Genomic DNA, 21491 nt, shown 5'->3' with positions numbered 1-21491 from the left:
TGGGAAATGTAATGAAAGGTGGCACAATCCAACGGTAGACCAGAACTTGGTTTCCCCCTGAGCCAGCCTGACCTCAGGAGAAGCTGTTCTGTCTCAGGCTGAGCATGCCAAATAAAAACAATCTCAGTAGAAAATTCAGGGCCTTGGGAGAAGGAGAGAAGCTGAACTAAAGTTTGCTTAACAAAGATTTTTGTTGCAGTGGATGAGTGGGAACAAGCCATTCAGTGAACCATTGACGAGGCAAAGAATGGGAATCTGAAGAGTGTGTGTCTGGCTCGTGGTGAACAAGCAGGCGTCTGTGAACTTATCTAGCTCATGTGAGGGAGGGTGGTTCTTCCCAGTCAGCGGCTTTCCAGAACAGAGAGGGTGGGGCAATTTCTTAACCTTCCCCATTTTCCAGGATCACGGGGTTCCGGTAGATTTCAGCATTGTCCTGGGTGAAACCGTGTGGAAGAGTCTTGGGGGAAACATTAGTTTCAACGCTCAGCCTACTGGCCGCTCAGGCTCCATGCACTCAGCATATAAAAAAGGAAGATGACTGTGAACGCAAAGAATGTCTTGTGGAATCCCGTTTCATGGGTTGGTGCCATGGGTATTGTCTCTACAGCTTTTCTTGGTCATGTGGCTCTGGGAATCATGACGCACTCTGGAGTCTCCAGGAAGGAGCCCTGGAGGCCTCTTCCTTGACCCATTGGAACAAGCTCACTGCACACCCCTTAGAAAGGATTTCTTTTCTTAATAGCAGCTTCCTTGAGATGGAACTCACATGCCATTCAGTTCACCGACCTAAATTCCACAACTTTTTCAACAGATTCAGGCTTGTGCATTACCACAATTTTAGAACATTTCCATTCCGAAAGAAAACCCCATAACCATCAGCAGCCACTCCCCATTCCGCCCTCTGCCAGCACGTGGCAGTCACCAGTCTGCTTTCTTTCGATAGGTTTGGCTTCTCTGGACATCTGACGTAAATGGACTCTACAACGTGACCTTTTGTGTCTGGCTTCTTTCACTGTGTGTGATGTCTTTGAGGTTCAGCCACATGTAGCATGTGTCAGAATTTCATTGTTTTTTTTTTTTTTTATGGCCAGATAATGTTCTGCTATATGAGTAGAACACATTTTGATGATCCGTTCATCACGTGGTGGACATTTGGGATTTTTCCATGTTTTGGCTATTATAAACAGTGCTGCTGTGAACATTCATGTATGAGTTCTTATGCAGACAAACGTTTTCTTCTTGGACAAATGCCTTTATTTCTGCAAGACTCTCATGACCACCAGGGGCCACCCACTATTAGAGGATGGATCCCAATAGGTACCTCCTTACAAGTACCTATAGAATCCAGGATTCTGGGCAGAACCAAATATGCAGCAGCTACCCCCTACCCTTATACTCTTGCCATGGCTCATTCCGTCTGCATGTCCCATAGCTTAGATTTGCACTGAAAGTATTAGCCCTTTGGGTCAATCATGCTCTCAAGAGATGAAAAGCCCATTTCCTCCTGGAGGAAAACATGGGCAGGTAGAGTGTTGGCCCGAACAGCGATGGCTATATCCCCTCTCAAAAAGATATTTGCAGTGAGGAAGCAGTCCCGTTGATTCAATGATACTTTGATTAAGTCATGGCATTCAAGCAGCGGTGGATAGAGAGAAGGTTCAGCATTTGGGTCAGAAGAACTTGGTTCAGTCCTATTCAGGCTCCTTCTTAGCTGTGGAAGAGACTGCCCACCCCTTCTTCCGTATGCCCAGCTCTGCCCATTTCCAGTCTCCTAATGGGTAGATGTCCCCAGGTGACCAGGTCCCCCCAGAAGTGAGCAGAAGTGAATGTACCAGGTGTGACTGTGGATGTCTGTCACAGGATCCACCCCTTTGCACTTCCTTCCAGCTGACTGTAACGCTGATGCCCAGAGGAACCCTGCAAGATGTGGGCTGAAGACAACAGAAGCATGACAGCTTGGATCCCCGAATGACTGTGTGGACCAGAGACTTCCACTGCCCCATGGCACAAGCCCTACACTGTGCATGAGAGTGACCACGTCTGAGCCACCACGTTGGGTCCATTTGTAGCTGCAGCTTACCTACTCTAAAGCACCACCTCTGGTAAGTCTGTGCCAATACCTTCTGTTCTTTGGGGAGTAAATTAAGCAATGCTTGTCACCAGCTCTATAGCTCTACGTTGTAGTCAAAACATCTATTGTTAGAATTAACGTTGACTAGAAATCATTGCTTATCAGTCATAGCTGAAGCTGTAGATTTACTCACACAGAGTGGGGCTAGAGATGTAGCTTTTAGAAAATGTGGAAGGAGACCCACAATCATCATCTAAAGGCTAATTTCCAGAACTCTAACTATGGGCTGTGTAAGGAACAGAAAAAACTTAAACATAAAACCAAAACAATCCTTTGCAACAGACCGGGGACAATTGAAAGAAACGTTCCCACTAGGGGCATTTCACAGCATAGGTTTTCATCTTTGAGAGACTGCGATTATTTAGACATTTGGTCAGAGACACGTTTAACAAAATACGAGCTTTCCAAAGTGACTATGTTATGTCGAAGAGGAGTTCGGGTGGCAGAAATAATAGAATCTAATCTAAACACAGGACCTTCTGGAATTGTATAGCAAAGATTTGATGAAAACTAGACAGAACTATGTGACATTAATACCTGCAGCTGTTTGTGCCTGGAATTTATTGTGTGTGAACGCTCTGTCATACATAGGAGTATAGCATTGGCATCAAACACGGTTTATGGAATTAGTGAGAACATTGTGTTATTTTATCTGACAAGAACACGTTTGTTCTTTTATATGACTTTTAAAAATATTTTTGGGGGAGTGCATGCAAGTGAGGCAGGGGCAGAGAGAGGGAGAGGGAGAATCTCAAGTTGGATCTGGGCTGCCAACACAGAGCCCGACGTAGGGCTCGAACTCACGAATCGTGAGATCATGAACCATGAGATCATGACCTGAGCCGAAACCGATGGTCGGGCGCTTAACCGACTGAGCCACCCAGGCACCCCCTTGTTTGACTTTTTAGAAAGAGACCTCGCAGAGGCATACCCTACCAAATTAAAACAGTGGTCCAGTGATGTAGACTGACATCTCTACCAGTGGTTAAAATGCCACCTCACAGCACAGAGAATGGATTTTTTGAGCTCGACAGCAGGACTTTTATGAGTTCTCAGTACATGCAAAATTATAATAATTGTTTCTACTTGCTCCCTCTTTCAGAATCATTAATTGATTTTCCTTATTGTATTCAAATTACAGACTATATTTTAAAATGTTTTATTAATTGCCAGCATACTCCAGGCTCCTTGGCAGTGTGTTTCCACTCTGCAGAAGCTGTTGCTTGTTTTTGTATTATTTATGAAGGGTATGTTTATTCTTTCTTAGCATAAAGAGTATTTCTTCCAAGTGCCGGATCGCTCTCAGGAATAATGATGTTGTGTTGATACAGAGAAGGGGAACAAGCCTTCGGCTCCTGGGTCTGTCCTTGGGTCTCTCACTTACTAATTGGGTCGCCTTGGAAACTCAACTTAAACTCTCTGTGTGTCACTTTTCTTGTTTATAAAAAGAGAATGGTAATCACAGTGTCCCCTTCATCGGGTTGCTGTCGGGACCAAGGAGATTAGCAGAACCATTCTTGGCTCCATTGTAAATGTTCAATAATTGTGTTATTTTTATTGTTAAGCTTTGGTGCTCAGGTGGTTGCTTTATTCATGACATGATTCTGTAGCACTTCCCTTGTGGTAGAGATGGTGCTGGTTTCTTGCAAACGTAGAGATAGTTACAAGGAAGTTTTGGTGAGCTTCACACTTGGGGGGGAGGAGGCACCACGACCTCCATTCAGTGTTGTTGTGTTTACAGTTGAAGTCACTTCAGAAAATGCTAGTGTCAAAGTATGGAGTTCTCAGTTAAGACTGAGAAAGGTATGCCTTCACAGAGGGGTTGCTTTCATTTCTTTGGACTTTTTCTTTTCTAATTGTGCCGTCTCCCTCCCATGAAAGTTTAATGCCTTAGTTACACGGTGCCTCTGGTTTTGTACTACGTGCCTATTTGTGCTTTATACATAAAAACACTACGACTTTTTTTACCCCTAAGATTCAACCTTGGTCCTTTAGGGGTTCTATCGTCTCCATTGATGGTACATGCCGTACCAAGAAATAGCACCATTGAATGAGCAGAGAGGAAATTTTGATAGACAAATAGGAGTGTATTCCCATATGACACTAGCTGAAGCTTCTAATATATTCTTGAGTGACACAATCCACACATGTCTCTATATCAACATCTGCATATAGTTATTTTTACATATACATGTGCCTTGTATATGCTGACGCTGTTTAGGTATGTATTTACATTATTATACTTGCAAACATACCTCATTCTAGTTAGCAAGTAGGGTTTGGATTATTCTTTTTTAATTTTTTAAAAGTTAATTTTTTTATTTTGAGAGAGAGAGAGAGAGCAAGTGGGGGGGGGGGGGAGGGGAGAGAGAAAATCCCAAGCAGGCTCCACACTGTCAGTATGAAGCCTGATGTGGGGCCCGATCCCATGACCCTGGGATCCTGATCTGAGCCGAAATCCAGAGTCGGATGCTCAACCACCCAGGTGCCTGAGTTTACATTATTCTTAACATATCCTTTTTAGTGATTTTTTACATAATTCAGAGGAACAAAAAGAGCGTATAGTCCTCCAAATACTATTTTATATCAATGGTTAGTAAGTGGACAAATCTTGTAGTTCATAGTGAACAAAACTGGATAGGCAACATGTGAAAAAAAAGCCTCATTAAAATCTGTTTTCCCATCCTAGTTATAGAGGCAAGCGTTTTTGTAGAAACTTTGGATATAGTAGAAAAGTATACATGAGAAACAAACAGACAAAAAAAATCAACCGTGAACCTAGCGCTCTGGAAACATCATTGTCAATGTCTGAGTATCTGTGTATACGCACCTGTTCTGGTTATGATGAGAAACACACGCAGAGCTAAGTGTTAGAAAAGGGTGTAAGGTCCTCAAGAGGGTAAGACACACCGACTGTGTCATCTAGAATCTAGTCGTGTTCAAAAAGAGATCTGGCCTTTGCCCCTTACCTTCTGGAGGTGACCTCTAAGCCCTTGGAATGTCCTGTGAGAGAGGTGTCTTTGCCTGGGGCCTTGGGGTCACTGGATTGTGTAACATTGTGATTTAGGGTGGGGCTTCTGGCCATGCCAGAAAACCTCACAAAGTGACAGAGGGTGGAGGCTTTGGGTCATGCGATATCAGCTTGTCTTCCTGAGTGTGTTGGGACTGAGGTCGGCCGCATGGTCAGTCCTTCTTACATGATGGAGCCCCCATAAAAACTCTGGACACCCAAGTCTCAAGGGGGTGTTCCTTGGCAGTTTTCCATGTATATTTTCACCCATCAGTGCTGGATTGTAACACTGTCCATGTCTCCACAGGGACAGAGTACCTAGAAGCTCTGCATTTGTAATTTTCTCACATGCATCTCCACATGCCTTTTCCCTTTGCCAATTTCCGTGTGTACCCTTTAGCTGTAGTAAACCGTAACTGTGAGCAAAACAGCTTTCTCTGATATCTAGGAATCCTTCTGTGGAATTACTGAACCTGACAAGGGTCTAGGGAAACTCCCCATAGCTTGCAAAATTGCATCAGAAGTGATGACAGTCTTGAGGACTGCTCTCTGTACTTTGGTGGTTGGGTAACTTTGGCATGGGCATGTAGCTAAATACAAGGGAAGACCACAGGGGTGGGTTAATGCAAAGAGGTGGGATGTAGTGAGACGGACAAAATGTATGGCTCCAGCTAAGAGACCAAAGACCTTCCCTGGGGGTTTCCTAGTGCAGGCACTGTTAATCAGGGCTGGAACTTTTATACTCTCCATGGCATGGTGCAAGGACGGGCTAACCCTGTTTAACAAGCTGGGTGCAAGGGAATGAAGACCATCTCTAGTGCTAGAGAATGCTAGAAGCAGCACACTCAACATGAGGGGGAAGGTGTTGTAGGCATGATGGTCATGAGGAGGAGCTTCCAGGAGGAGAAGAGCTTCAGCTGGGCTTAGACAATGAGCGATTTTGGGAAGGTCACTTGGAGAAAGGGTGCAGCAGGAGTGAATGGTGAAGGCAGTGATATTTAGGGAGTGCTTATGGTGCAGGGCGCAGACCTCTCTTTTTGGGAGGGTGAGTGGGAGTGGGCCCATGCAGTAGAGTGAAAGTCATATTTGAGAAATTTGTGGGTGATCTTGAACCTCTGGGTAGGGAATCCGGGTTCTCTCCTGTTTTATTACTTACTGTCCTTAACTATGGCCTTGGGAAAATTAGTTTCTTCATTTGAAAAAAAACGGTCTGTTAATATTTAATTTAGAGAGCTCTTGTGAAATGTAAGTAGGAAATGTATATAAAATATTTATTACTTTCCTTCGCACCTTGGAGATGCTCACAATATGGGTTTCCTTTTATCCCAACCAAGAATAGCCTCCAGGTTTAAGCAGGAGAGTTCTATGAGAAATATGGTATTTAAGAATTTTTTTTCTGGAGGAAGGCAACAGAGATGAAATTGAATTAGAAATAACTGAACATGGAGAAAAGGAACTCAATAAAAATAAGAAATAAATATAACCTGAGGTATTTTGAAAATTGATACATTAAAAAAAAATCCCATGGTCACACAACTCAAGAAATGATTAACAGTGGAGAAACTCAACAGATACTATCTTTAATAGATGACCATGGTTAACATCTTCAGTGTTGAGTCATATGGAAATCATGGACCCCTGATAGGATGTGATGGGAAGGACACCTTCCCTCTGAGGACTTCTTCCCCAAAACCCCTATCTCTGTAGTTTAATCATTAGAAGGCATCAGACAAACCCAGATTGAGAGACAATCTAGAAAATATCTGTGAAGGTCACAAAAAGCAAGGGAATTCTCAGAAATTGTCATGGTACAGAGGAAACTAGGAGGTATAATAAGTAAATACAATGTAGTATCCTGGATGGGATCCTGAAACAGAAATATCTCACAATTGGAAACACTGGGAACATCCTCGTAAAGTCTGTAAATACAGTTAATAGTAATGTTCCAAAGTTGGTTGCATAGTTTAGACAAGCAGGCCATGGTCATGTAAGATGTGAATATTAGGGGAAACTGGGTAAATGTTGTAAGGGAAATCTCCATGCTATCTTTATAACTTTTCTGTAAAACTAAAATTATTCCAAAATTTAAAAAAGTTTACTAAAAAATACTAAACAAGACAAAATTAAGAAAAATTATTCCTGATTTAGTACTGGCTATACAAAGAAATTTACTGCCAAATAAACTAATCTGGGGTTCCAGTATCTGAGAACAGGAGAAAATGGACATGCCAGCTCAAGAACAAAGAAAGAGAATTTGTCCTTCCTCTGCCTTTCTGTTCCATTCAAGTCCCCAATGGGTTGGATGAGGCCCTCCCGTGTTTGGTGAAGGTAGATCTTCTTTACTCAGGCTACTGATTCAAATGTTAATCTCTTACAGAAACACCCTCACAGACACACCAAAAGTAGTGTTTTACCAGCTATCTGGACATCCCTCAGACTGGTCAAGTTGACACATAGAATTAAACATCATATGAGCATCTAAGAGAAGCAATACATGGTTTCTAAGTAGCCACTTAAAGGAGATCAACACCCTTTGGTTTTGTGGAACATGGAGTTTGATAGCACATATAGGTTTAATGCCATATGGCCTTGCTGCATTGAGGAAGATGAAGGTCATCAAAGAAGGAGAGAGATATGGAGGGAGAATAGGAGATGGGAATCTTTAAAAGGCATGCAAGGGGGGCGCCTGGGTGGCTCAGTTGGCTGGGCGTCCGACTTCGGCTCAGGTCACGATCTCACAGCCCGTGAGTTCGAGCCCCGCGTCAGGCTCTGGGCTGATGGCTCAGAGCCTGGAGCCTGCTTCCGATTCTGTGTCTCCCTCTCTCTCTGCCCTTCCCCCGTTCATGCTCTGTCTCTCTGTGTCTCAAAAATAAATAAACGTTAAAAAAAAAATTAAAAAAAAAAAAAAAAAAGGCATGCAAGGTAACAAAGATCTGGAAGATTATAAGCTGTGAAATGTATGAAGTCTATCCCTCTTCATCTCACTTATGAAATCTTCGATGAAATCTGCAAAACAGATTCACGAAAACTCTTTGTGTGGCTGGATTTCCCGTGGACATTGGTGAATGGGACAAATTCTGCATGCCATTTGTATTGGATGACTCAAATAAGGGGCTCCGTTCTAGGTTGTTGATACAGTGCAGTGATCTAGAATGAATGGTCCTTGGTTTTACATTCCTGTTCCATAGTGGTGTCGTAGGTTGACTTAACATGTCACAGTTTTTTACTTCCATGCAATGAAGAGGGTTGGCGTAGGAAACACCAATAGTACCTGCCTCTGTCACCACCACAAAGTTGTCTAGAGTGTCTGTGTTCTTAAATCGTGTTTTTGTCTTGCCTGCTAGCAGGGCGTGATGCCATCTAGTTGGTTCAATTTCCATGGAAGTATACGGTATGCTCCGGTAACAGACCTACTAGATTCCAACACCCTGCAACATCTCTTTCTTTACTGTTTGATCCATTTCAGGGACATTTCATTCTGTTGTAATTATCCAGTCTACACCCTTGGATAAAAAATGAGTAATACCCAGAAACATTGCAAAAGTTGGCCATAATGACATGCAAATTACGGAAAATTCTCATACGCAAGAAAATGTTATTGTTTCCTCTAGTGCTGTCAAAAACCTTTGCATTCAAGCACGGTTCGGGCAGCCTTGGTTCACCTGGGAGCTTGTAGAAAATGTAGTATCTCAGGTCCCTTCCCGCCAAGACCTACGGAATCAGAATCTATAATTTTAACAAGACCCCTAGTGGATTTGTGTGCACATTAATGTTTCAGAAGCTCTGCTCCAAAATATACCATGTGACATCTCATCTGACCCTACCAGTGAGGGGAGAAGAGAGCAAAGGAGACCAGAGTTGGTACTTGAGAGTCTGACCCTGGGGTTGAAAAAGTAGATTTCCTAACTCCTGCCCTCTTTGTTTTCTGAAAGCCTCAGAGGAGTTTCACCCCAAGACCAAGATGTCAGTTTAACATAAGAACCCTTATTCAAACACTGATTGAGAAAGGCAATCCTTTCCTCCCCTTTTCTAAAGCTTGCAAATAGCTGTCAGAACCAAAGGATCATTTTTTTTTTTTAGGTGATTTCTCTCCTGAATACAAAAATAGTCCTTTTGTGTGCTAGGAGAAAGGACTTTGCTCTGTCTGGGACCTCTTCGTTTGTTTTATTTACAGTCTCCAATCATGGCAGTATGGACGGCAAGGAATCGTGTGCGATATTCAGTTTTCCTCCTTTTCCTTTTAAAAGACTGGATGTGAAAGCTTATATTGCTGGGAAGCCCAGAAGAGGATACTGTGGGAAGAGGCTCATTCTGTGTAAAGGACAAATAGAATTGCCCACATCTCAGCATTTCTCTGTAACTTCAACCATGGTCAATTAAGAACAGTAGGGGCCACAATATTCACCATGGTTACATTCAATTAAAATGACTTAATATTTTTAAAAGCCCATTTTATGTAGTTACCACTTGGATTGATAGCTTCAGTGATAAAATGTGATGACAATCCATGTATGTGTCCGTCCCCATCTGTAGCCACTCCACCCTTAAATGTGCCATCTGTGTTTGCTGACTTTAGACCAAGACTCTACATGCAATTCTTAATGTCCCTCCTATTTGTGAGAGTATCAAATTAGTACATGTTCATTCTAAAGCTACAAAGTATCTATAAGCATAAGGAATGCAATGAAGATCGACAACGACCCTACCCCAGGAATGACCGATGTTTACATTTTATAGTACAGCCTTCCATATTCCCTTCACTATAGCAAGACCTGGAGAATGTTCTTCCACAACATGGGATCCTTAAATAAAACCACTTTGTGAATTAAAAACATTTTATATATTATTCTCGTCTTTCTGTACAAATTCCTAATATTCTTTGGTATCATTGTTACTGGCCAGACATGACTTTATTTGTGAAAATCACACACTTTGTCCCATCTGTCTGACGTCATTGGGTACTTACATTGTTGTCAATGAATCTTCATAGATTTTAACTTTATTTTTAATTTGCATCTTCGTTAATGGACTTTTCTCTAGCATTCTTGTGTTCTTTCGACCATTCAGATTTCCTTCTTCCATCTGTTTTTCCTCACTTTTTTAAAATCATTGTTTCTTAGTTGTTCTAGTTCAAAACAGGTAAAAATACAAACACATTCCATTTTAAAGACTATAAAGAAAAATGCTAAAATATTTGTTTGTAAAGACCAAAAAAAAAAAAAAAGGAAAAAATACAGAAGTACAGATGTAAATTGGAAAGCCCAATCTCCTCATTCCCAGCTTTCTTGCAGGTTCTTCCTCCAAATTTCTCCCTTGTGGGGGTAATGTCTCCATTGCGTCTATGTTCTACCAGACCCTTTAGTAAGCACATACAATATAGTGTCAGCACACATAGAGTATTTTTAAAATAATGTGAAATCATCCCAAATATTCTATTGTGTGTACATCTTAGATATACTTTTTTTTCCATGCACTCCGATTGGGTTACAGTATGGTAATCACACCTAGATGCCTTTGGACAGTGAAGCCCTTGGACACATATCCTTATACACCTGTGTGCATCTCAGTCTTGGATGCATCCAAACAGCTCTTGGGAAGTGCCAGGAGTCCCCCCATGATCCATCACTTGTGTGCACAGAGAAGGGTGGCCAGCTGAATACAGGCAAAGATGTGTGTACCTGGGCCACATTCTTGCTTTGAAGAGCAGAAGCCCCCATTCTGACCTAGACCTGGAAGGCGAGTGCTGCCAGCTGCTTTCCTGCTTCAACAGAGCGTGTCTGACGTTTGAGTGGGCACGATGAGCATCATTTCCTCTCAATTCTAGAGGTAGTGGCAATTCCACGGATGGACGCTAATTTCCCCAGACTCTTCAGATCACCTAATGTTACATGCTCGGGATGGAGAGAAGGTGGCACCAGCAGAATGGGGTGATAGTCAATGGTGGTAAGAAACAGTGGAGACAGGTTTCAGAAGAGTCACAAAAGGATCACCATGAGAGGATCACATCAGTTACAGAACCAAAATCCAGAATTCTCTGAGTGGCTGCTTTTTGCCCCAGATGTGGTAGGTTCTGTGTCTCTGTGGAATCAAGATAATCATTGGAGAGAAGTAAAACTTTCTGGATAGCACTTGTAGCTTTGGACTTTTTTCTTTCCTCTTCTTTTTTCTCAGCTCTGTTCTTTCTGAATTGCGCAGCCATGGCCTTAGGTCATAAAACCTTGAATGGCAGAGAATGGATGTGTTTAACTATTTTATTGAGGGAGAATAAAATATTCATGTTTGCCTCAAGTGTCAGTGTGTTTGATGCTTTGTGAAGTGTTGAAAATGTGGTACCATTTAAGAGAGCTTAAGACTCATACTGAAAGGCAGTTTATCTTTACTGGTGAAATGCCAACATCCTACATTTGAGTTTTAGATCTTGTGAGTGGAGATAACAGGTACCCATTGAATATTTCTGGCACTAAAGAAACATGGTTTTTCAGAATGTCAAGGTTTTATTCCCCACCCATCTCTCTGAATGCCTAGTACTTAGGGGAAGTGTTGCCTGCTTTCTCAGCTCCTTACACTGGATAAAGTCTTTGTGTAAAATTTCCTTTTAATCCCAAGTCTGTAAACCACAACAACGAAAACCCAAATAACAAAAATCTGGGATAATGAATGAAACGATTTTGCCTAAGGCTGAAATACATCTTTGAGTCACAGTTCCCTGGGTAGAAAGACTTTCTGCTGAGATGAAAGAAACTTTTAAAATATTTTATATATTAAAGTAATTGCTGAAATGGTAATTGCCAAAGGAAGAAATGTTCTATTATTCTATTTAATATTTTAGAAGTGCTGGTGATTAAGACTCTGGAGATGTGTAGGTGGTAGCACACTGTGGAAACATATATGAAAGTCTTGAATTGTACGTGCAGTAAAAAGCCCCGCATAGCACCCAGCCTATGTTAAGAGTTCAAGGATTCAAAAAATAGCACATAATGGTCATGATAGTAAGGTACCGTGTAGGGGCTTTGCAGTACACAGAGAGAATCGTGAGCATGTAACTACTAAAGGGTGTTGATGAGATGTTTGTTTATGTGTATGACAATCAAGCCTTGAACAACGTGGAGGTTTCAGGGAGCCAACCCCACACACAGTTGAAAATCCACATAAACTTTGGACTCCCCCAAAACTACTAGCCTACTCTTGACCAGAAGCCTTAGCAACTGCATACACAGTCAACTAACACATAGTTTATATATGTATTACATACTATATTCCTAGAAACAAGTAATGTAGAGGAAAGAAAAATCTGATTAAGAAAATCACTAGGAAGAGAAAATGGATTTTCAAAACCACGGGTTTTGAAAAAATTGCACACGAATGGATCGGTGATGTTCCGACACGTGTTGTTCATGGGTCAGCTGTAGTTTCCTTTGGCTGCTGGAATGAAGTGTTACAAACTGGTGGCTTACAATGACAAATTTATTCTCTGATAGGTCAGGAAGCCAAAAATCCAAAAGCCCAAGGTGTCAGCAGGGGTGTGCACCCTCTGGAGGCCCTAACAACTATGCCTGCCTTGCCCCTTCCAGCTTCCAGTGCTGCCGTCCTTCGCTCTTTGGTCCATGACAGCATCCCTCCCTTCTCTGCCTCCCTCTCTATGTGGCCCTCTTCCCTGTGCATCTCTCTGTGTGCTCTCTTCTTAAAAGGATTTGGGGCCCACTCTAAATTCAGAACTGTTTCATCTCCAGATCCCTAATTACATCTGCAAAGACCTTTCTTCCAAATAAGGTCACATTCTGAGATTCTGGGTGGACCTCAGTTTTTTAGGGAGCACCATGCATCCTTAGGATAGCCGGGGGGGATCAGAGTATGTCATCCCGAAATATGCCACTTTGACAGAAGGATTATTTTGAACTGAAGGCAATTAAGAAGCACCAAATGTAGAAAGAGCTCTGTGTCCCCCCACTGTCTGCCCAAAAGCAGGGCATACATTTACCTTCCTAAAGGTATTTCACTTTCCCTGCTCCTGTACCAGGAGGAGAACCACCTTGATCGTTGGAGACAGAAGATCGACAAACAAACCTTACTAAAATAATCCTTATCTTCTATTCATTTCTCTCCATGTTATTTACCTTCCTACAATTTACTACCCTAGGACCCTAGACACTTTTGCCTTTTCATGTTTTCTTTTTAAAGTTTATTTATTTATTTTTAGAGAGACAAAGACAATACAAGTGGGGAAAGGGCAGAGAAAGAGTGATGGAGAGAATCTGAACCAGGCTCTGTGCTCCAAGCACAGAGCCTGACGTGGGGCTTGGACTCACAAAACCATGAGTTCATGACCTGAGCTGAAACCAAAAGTCGGACCCCTAACTGACTGAGCCACCCAGGTGCCCCTCCCTTTGCCTTTTCTTGTCACTTACCTACAATGTATTGCCCTTTGTTAAAATGGCATATAAGCTCCTTAGTCTGCCAGGGTCTTCTTTTCTATGAAGGACTCTATGTGCACAAATAAACTCTCTTTACTATTAATCTATCTTTTAGCAGTGTAATTTGTGGGCCTCATTACTATAACCTAAGAGGGTAGAGGAAATTTTTTTCCTCCCCTACATATCCAAGGACGCTAAACTTTCTCCTCAGTTTCTCCCCACAAAATGCAAGCACAGAACACAGTATCTGGAATGTGAGTATTCTTTATTGCCATTCACCCCAGACCCCAACAGGGAGCCCTAGCAGACCACACCAGTCATGAACGCCATTCTTAGAGCATAGCCTAGAGGAGATCTTGAGTAGGGACGAAAGCAACTTGCACAGCCTTCCTTCCCTTCAATCCCATACTTAAACTTGGATAGCTTCCCCTAATGGAAAAGAAAGACCTTCTTTCATGGAAAGGAGAATTGGCCCCCGAGTCTAGGAGAGTCTGGCCAAGAGCTTCTTTGCTGGGGCCTGGTACAGACTGCTTGGGGGCAATGGGCATAGGTGACAGGGACAGACTGGCTTTCTTCAGGAGGGCAGCCAAGTGAGAAAAAGAATCGAAAAGAGTGGGACCTCTTGTCCCCCCACTTTGTGGAAGGAGAAATTGAGGCAGGGATGCTTTCTCTGAAAGAACCCTCCCAACAACCCAAGAGGAAACTGTTCCCTGTCATATGAGGCTGAATGCCAGACACTGGAGGAAAACAAAATTTAAAAAGTGATTGATCATTTCCAATAGAGTTCTTCAAGTCTGCTCACTTAGGACTAGCAGACCATTTCCCTCCACCCCCTCTACCCATAAAATAATCTCTGCTGGGCCTTAGATTATATACAAGAAAGATTGCAAGTTCAAAGTTTTAGGAAACTAGGGCTGGTGGTTGTCCCCACATCTTGGCTGATAAACAGTTTCTTCTTTCTTTCCTGTAGTTCAGTTATGGTAAATATGGCACTTTGGCCTGACCTGGCTGATTCTCATCAACACCTATAATTTTCATAATAACTCTGTCCTTGTAATGTGAAAACAGCCGTAGACAATATCTAAGCCAGTGGATGTGTATGTGCCAATAAAACTTTATTTATAAAACCAGGCTGAGGGCTGGATTTGGTTCATGGGCTGTAATGTGCCAACCCTTGCTATAAACCATGAATCAAGCTGAGCCCTGAAAAAAAAAAAAAAACCAAAAGCTTAAAAGACCCTTTATTTTAGAGGAAAGGAGAGGCTCAAGCTTCCAGCTCAGTTTTGTCACACTATCCCAGAATGGCTTTTATCCCTTGATTTCAGTGAACACAGCAGAAGGAAGAACTAATCCAATATCAACAATGCCAAATATAGAAAAAATTGTATGCAAATCTTTGTGTTTTTTAAAGATCTTTATGCAACTCCGACATAGCTGCCTATAATTCTTGAGTTCTTTTCATGGAATAGCGTCTATCAGTGGTAACAATAAATATGTCGTCAGGTGTCGAGAAATTCATACTAAAATACGGATTTTAAATTCAAAATGTAAAGTTATTTTCTCCAATGCTGTGGCTTCTGGGACACCTCTAAGGAAACCTATCACAGTAACACATTTTCCCCCATACTTTGGCAAGACTGTCAATAAGGATAAAAGTCTATCTCATCTTGAGCAACAGGAGGAAGGTGGTGGTGCAGTAGGAGGAACCTAGACTCCTCTCATCCTAAGACACAACTAGATAACCATCAAATCATCCCAAATACCCCAGAAATTGACTTGAGGACTGAGCAAAGAAACTCCACAACTAAAGAAAGAAAAGAGACAACACTGAAGAAGCCATGAGTCTTGGGGAAGAAGTCTTCTTTGCAAATTCTGGGCACCGCGAAATTTCATGAGGAGGAAAAGCTACAAAATGATTTGCAGGTACACCTGTGATAAATCATGTCCAATCCAGATAGAATAAAGAATAAACAAAAATTAGGCACATTTTGTTCTCACTACCAGACTTCAAAAGGACAGAGTTATAATCACACTTTAAGAAGACAATTTTTTTTTTCAACGTTTTATTTTTATTTTTGGGACAGAGAGAGACAGAGCATGAACGGGGGAGGGGCAGAGAGAGAGGGAGACACAGAATCGGAAACAGGCTCCAGGCTCTGAGCCATCAGCCCAGAGCCTGACGTGGGGCTCGAACTCCCGGACCGTGAGATCGTGACCTGGCTGAAGTCGGAGGCTCAACCGACTGTGCCACCCAGGCGCCCCGACAATTTTTTTTTTAATAGATGTGAGTCTCTGGAGGCTAAAAAAAAAAAAAAGTTTCTCAACATAATTGCTCTATCTTGCTATTTTTCGTTTCCAACTGCCGAAGGATTTTTAAAACTTTGCCCAACTTATGACTCCCAGGTGCGAAGTTCATTCTACAAAACAGTTACTGAAAACTGTTCTCTTAAATTACATTTTGCTATGCACCAGTTAGTGATATGAAATATCCATATTCTGTATGTCAGATATCTGGACATAAAGAAACAAGTAGAAGTTTTCTTAAAGCTCGATAGCATAATAAACTAGAGATGAATTTAAAAAAAAGAATCTGTCTCATTTTGGGGGACAAGAAATTGGTTTCCCTCCATTTTCTTCAGTGTAAAAGATTTCACCAAATCTCTTAAAATGAGGGATGATACCTAGAGATAAAAAGTCACGGTTCTCATAAATCAAAAGAACCAAAGAGCTGAGAACAAGTTTGCAAAAAGATAATTTTAAGCATACATTATAATTGGTCTGCCACAGTACTTATCCATTATCTGCTTTTTTTTCTTTTTTTTTTTTAGTTATTACCAATTTTCTGGGACATAATGGACAATTGTGCTTAGGAATTTGAAAGTAAAATGTGACATTTGCAAAAAGGTTTCCTGTTCACCTTTGTACTTCTTAGGTTTGGCAGAATTGGTATTGAAAAAAAAAAAAAAAGGAAAGAAAAAGAGAAAGAAAGTTGCTCTGTGAAGGTGGTTCTTAAATTGACCTAATTCATGTGAACCTTGACCTGAAACGGGTAGCTTGCTCCATTTGTGTGAGATTTGATCTGTGCTTTAATCCTTCCCTGGGAACAAATGCTTAACTCTGCAAGGATAAAAGGATGGGGGTTCCCGAGGACAACGGAGGAGATGTGCCTGTTCTGGAAGGTGACAGAAAAGAGAAAAATCTGTGCGTGTCAACCTGCACCATTAGGAACTGCAGAGACTTGCGCCTCCCATGTGGAATCACAGAAGAAAGTCCTGGTGGCAAGGGCCATCTATCACCTGTCAGCCTCTGCATTGTGAGGCATGAGGGCGCCCAGGTAAGCATGCCTGCACCTGTCCACTTTGAAGTCCCCAGCCTGCCTGGAAGGCTCTGTTCTGGGACTATAAGCCAAAGAAGGAAGGGAGGCACGGTTTGGGAAGTTTGCTTTAAGAAGTTCTTATAAATGGCATGGCCACACACACACACACACACACACACACACACACACACACATTTTTTTTTTAATTTTTTTTTTTCAACGTTTATTTATTTTTGGGACAGAGAGAGACAGAGCATGAACGGGGGAGGGGCAGAGAGAGAGGGAGACACAGAATCAGAAACAGGCTCCAGGCTCTGAGCCATCAGCCCAGAGCCCGACGCGGGGCTCGAACTCACGGACCGCGAGATCGTGACCTGGCTGAAGTCGGACGCTTAACCGACTGCGCCACCCAGGCACCCCAAGGAGAAGCTTCTTACATAACGTGTTAACAGACATAAGTGACAAGTTAATTTTTACTAATTTAAAAGCTTCTGGGAGTGAACCTTCATGAGAGTTAAATATCTTGGAGCTAGCATTTTATTATTTTTTAACTTTATTTATTTTCAGAGAGAGAGAGAGAGCGCACACTCAGGGTTCCAACTCGTGAACCGTGAGATCATGACCTAATCCTAGATCAAGAGTCAGCTGCTTAACCCATTGAGCCACCCAGGTGTCCCTTGGACAAGCTTGCATTTTAAACACTCAAGCTGTTGTTGTTGTTGTTGTTGTTGTTTTTATAAAGCAAAAGTGATCTTGTAGCCTTCTCGCCATAGCAGAGGCACCAGGAAGGGTAGGAAAGAACTGTAGAGGCAAATGATTTATCTTGTTTATCTTGGGGTGAGTCCTCGGGGTGCAGGCTGGGTCCTGTCCACTGCACCAGAGGTCCGTGGAATCCGGCATCTCCTGCAGACCTTCTTACCATCGCAAGGTCTCCGCACAAAAGAACTGCCTCTCTTAAATGTTCTGATTTACGCTGACTTGCTCAGTAGCAATTAGAAACAGAAACAGAAATAGCAAAAGCCGTTACTTTATCGGCCGCATACACTTCCATCCTGTGGTGTATAACAAATCTACCTAATTATTCCCTTTGCGTTAGACATCTTTGCTTTTAAATAGAACACGATCTCAAATGTTCACGTCCTTAGTTTTTCTGTCTCCTTTCAGGAGCAAGCCTCTCAAGATAGTGGCCTGTACTTTCTGTCTCCGTGTGCTAATCCCTATTCCTTCCCAGGCCAGTATCAGCCTGGCTTCTGGCCCTTTCATCCTCGCCCCCCAAACAGTGGTCACAAGGACTCCAAAGATTCCATAGCATCGATTGCAACAGATCTGGGTTTTTTTTTTTTTTTTTTAAGGCTTTGTTCTTATGGGACTTCTCACCAACATGGCCCCTTGGCCACTTCCCCATGGGAGATCACTGTACTGTCTTGTCTTGTTCTTCCTTACTGACAGGTCCCTCCCTGTCACTTTTTCCAGTTTCATTCTCCTCTGCCACATTTGTCTGTTGGAGATGAGCAGGTCTTTGTCCTGCACTCTCTCTTGCTGTATCTCTGCTAGCGTCTCCCCAAGCTACTCTACTCAACCCCACAGTATCATGGAGAAACACCTGTCGATGATTTACAGCAGAGAGTAATAAGAGGGAACACTTACAAAGTGTTCACACCAGAATCTCACCATACCTACTCCTCGTAATGTCCCTATGAGGTAGGTCTTACTGTTCTTACTCCCTTTCAACAGATGAGGAAACAGAGGCATATGGAGATTAAGGAACTTGCCCAAGGTCAACATCCAGGATGCAGCAGAGACAGGATTTAATCCAATCTCTTTGTGTTCTTCTTAGACATTACGCTCATGACACTATCTCCTGAGCTCAGGATCTGTTTATCCAACTGCCCCTTTGTTGATTTTTCGGTGTGTTTTGAAGCTCAACACGTCTGAAACAAAACAAATGAAGTTGGAAACTTGGTTCTTGTTAAGAACCTCTCTGTGTCTTTGGGCAGGACCACCATCCATCAGAAACCCCAGAGTCACTATGGTCAGTCTACAGGCATTAGAATCAGCAGGCAATGACCCCCAGCCCTGGCAGAAGGCTCTGGACCAATCCACTGGTTTTGACTTTATGCAAGAGCACCACAGGGCATCTGGGGAGCTACCATTGAGTTTAGAACGTGACTCCCATCCTCAGGTCACAAGATGGCGCTGGAGCTGAGCATCGCACTGAAGTTCCAGGAGAAAAAAGAGAAAAGCAAGGTCTTCAGCTGAGACCTTGCCCTAAAGGAAAGTTCGAGAGAACAGCCCCCAGTCTCCTGGTTTCCATTTCTCCTGGTCAAGTGAACCCACCCTCCTTGTCTTTGTCTCATTTAGAGTCACAGCTGTTCTGTGGTCATCTGTGCCCTGTGGCAGATCTGGAACTTTCTTGTCTTTATCCTGTGCCTTTTGTGGTGCAAATGGTGCAAATGAAGGTGAACTAACACCTTCGTTAGTTCCTCTGTACACACTTTGAAAACAAAGTTCTGTTTTTAACAATGGCCTGGGATAGAAGGCACTGGTCTGTAACAAGAGCATTCTGAGCCCCCCAGCTCCATCATATGAGAAGATATATATTCACATCACAGAAAGGAAGGTTGGTGAAGGGCGGAGGGTGGGAACAGGCAAAGGAACACTGCGTTTTGGCAAAATACGATCGTTTTGGTACACCAGTACAAAATAGGGCTGCTAGATGAAATATAAGACAGCCATTTAAAGTTGAATTTCATGTAAATATGGAACACACACTGAAAAGAATGATCTGTTGTTTATCTGATACTCAAATTTAACCGAGTGTCCCATGTTTTTGGTTACTAAATATGGCACCCTTAGTCCAAAGTCATTCGTGTGTAATATGTTGGCCTCTAGTTTCTGGTCTGTGGAATATAAGATTGATACCAGTGGTGAGGAATAAATAGGTAAGTGATGCTAATGTTTCTCTAGCATCGTGCTTTCAAACTGGGGTCCACATATCTGGAGGGTATGAAAGAGTGAGCTGGAGTTTACAAAGTTATAGCATAACTATGGTTTAGTTCTTCACATTATCAAGTATGGGAAGTGGCAAGTAATTTATAACAGATTTCTGGGCAAGTATCAATTGTATGGAAGTGATTTTTTTTTTTTTTTTTTTTTTTTTTTTTTTTTTTTTTTTTTTTTTTTTTTATTTTTGGGACAGAAAGAGACAGAGCATGAACGGGGGAGGGGCAGAGAGAGAGGGAGACACAGAATCGGAAACAGGCTCCAGGCTCCGAGCCATCAGCCCAGAGCCCGACGCGGGGCTCGAACTCACGGACCGCGAGATCGTGACCTGGCTGAAGTCGGACGCTTAACCGACGGAGCCACCCAGGCGCCCCTGGAAGTGATTTTTAACACATTTTTTTGGATGTGCCCAATTTTTTTCTGAGTTATTTATACTTTTAATTTTATATTACATCCAATATTGGGACATTCTTATGGGATGGAGTGATAAATTTACTTATGGGGTGGAGTGTTAAAAATAAAATGTATGATGCTAAAGAGAACTCACATGTTGTTGTTACACATCCCAAGTGGTCCTGCCTGCTATATAGTCAGCGCACCTAAATTGGAAAGCTTGAGGAGGACTGTTCCAGTCCAGAGATAGCCACATAACAAGATGAACCGAGTTGATCTGAATCAGATCACAGATCCAATAGGATTCTAAGCACCCGGACAAACTCACGGTCCCGGGTACAAGCGTCAGCCGTCACAACGGGAACTTCAGGTTGGCGAGGTCTTCTTCAAGTTGCCCTAGGCAAGCCAGGCCAACAGACAGACTCTCTATCTCCTCAAGATTTGGCCAAACGAGGTCATTCTGCATGAAGTACAGACATGCCATTGTGATAATTCAGAGTTCCTTTCTTGGTAGCAACCAATGGGTGATAAAATGGTTTTGTCAAAGTACAGAGAGCAGTTAAGGAAGGGCAGGTATAGTATCTTGCATTTGCAATAATTGTTTGTAGATTAAAGAACAGGATGGCATTAATTAAACCGAATTAGTGCTGACCTGCCTCCCTGTTCCCTTTCAAAGGCTTTGTCTTACATTCCATTTTCGTGGAATTAGAATCATTAAAAAGAAAAAGGAAAAAAAAAAAAAAGAACAGAACAGAGTCTTCCAAGAAAAGATCTCGTTTTTCAGACCTGCAATTTAAGTTTTGCTCTTCCCGTTTGAGTGTGCCCATAATTCTTGCTGCCTTTGTGTTTTCTATTGTGTGTTTATTCAGTTATATTTTTAGATGCTAATTCCATAGTGCACTCCTGTCTGTTAGCAGAAGGCTGAGAGGCAGACACAGGCACAGAATTTGTTTGAGGGGTTCATCTGGCCAGGGTCTCTAAAGAGCATCTCCTCCATCGTAAAACATAACATCGTCTTGGGAAAGGGACTGGTGAGCCACAAGGAACGTACCCAGAAGCCCCAAACTGGGACAGTTCAGTAGTGTGTCCCCTGCATCCTCGCTCCCTGTGACCCCAGTTGTTGGCAGACACATGGCCGGCTGAGGTGCCACAATTTGCCCGTTGCTCAAACAGGGTTAGAAGGGTCGAAAAATCCAAACAGAAGGGAGAACGAGAAAAATCCAAACA

The 21491-nt window shown here is 42.4% G+C and overlaps 1 protein-coding gene across 4 annotated transcripts in view; it reads left to right on the top strand.

Moving 5' to 3' along the window:
- Positions 1-21491, top strand: part of PUDP (pseudouridine 5'-phosphatase) — a 477558-nt gene that overhangs the window by 178288 nt on the left and 277779 nt on the right. For 2 of the 4 annotated variants that reach the window (XR_007148886.1, XR_007148888.1), the window contains exon 5: positions 1888-2102. The gene's annotated coding sequence lies outside the window, so the exon portion shown is untranslated. Of the gene's footprint in view, positions 1-1887; positions 2103-9221; positions 9952-21491 lie in introns of those variants that run through there. The other 2 variants (XR_007148889.1, XR_007148887.1) reach the window with 2 other exon arrangements.

The sequence above is a fragment of the Prionailurus viverrinus genome, chromosome X (assembly GCF_022837055.1).
Source record: "Prionailurus viverrinus isolate Anna chromosome X, UM_Priviv_1.0, whole genome shotgun sequence".
NCBI classification, from domain to species: Eukaryota; Metazoa; Chordata; class Mammalia; order Carnivora; family Felidae; genus Prionailurus; species Prionailurus viverrinus.
This window is presented reverse-complemented; position numbering and strand designations above follow the sequence as displayed.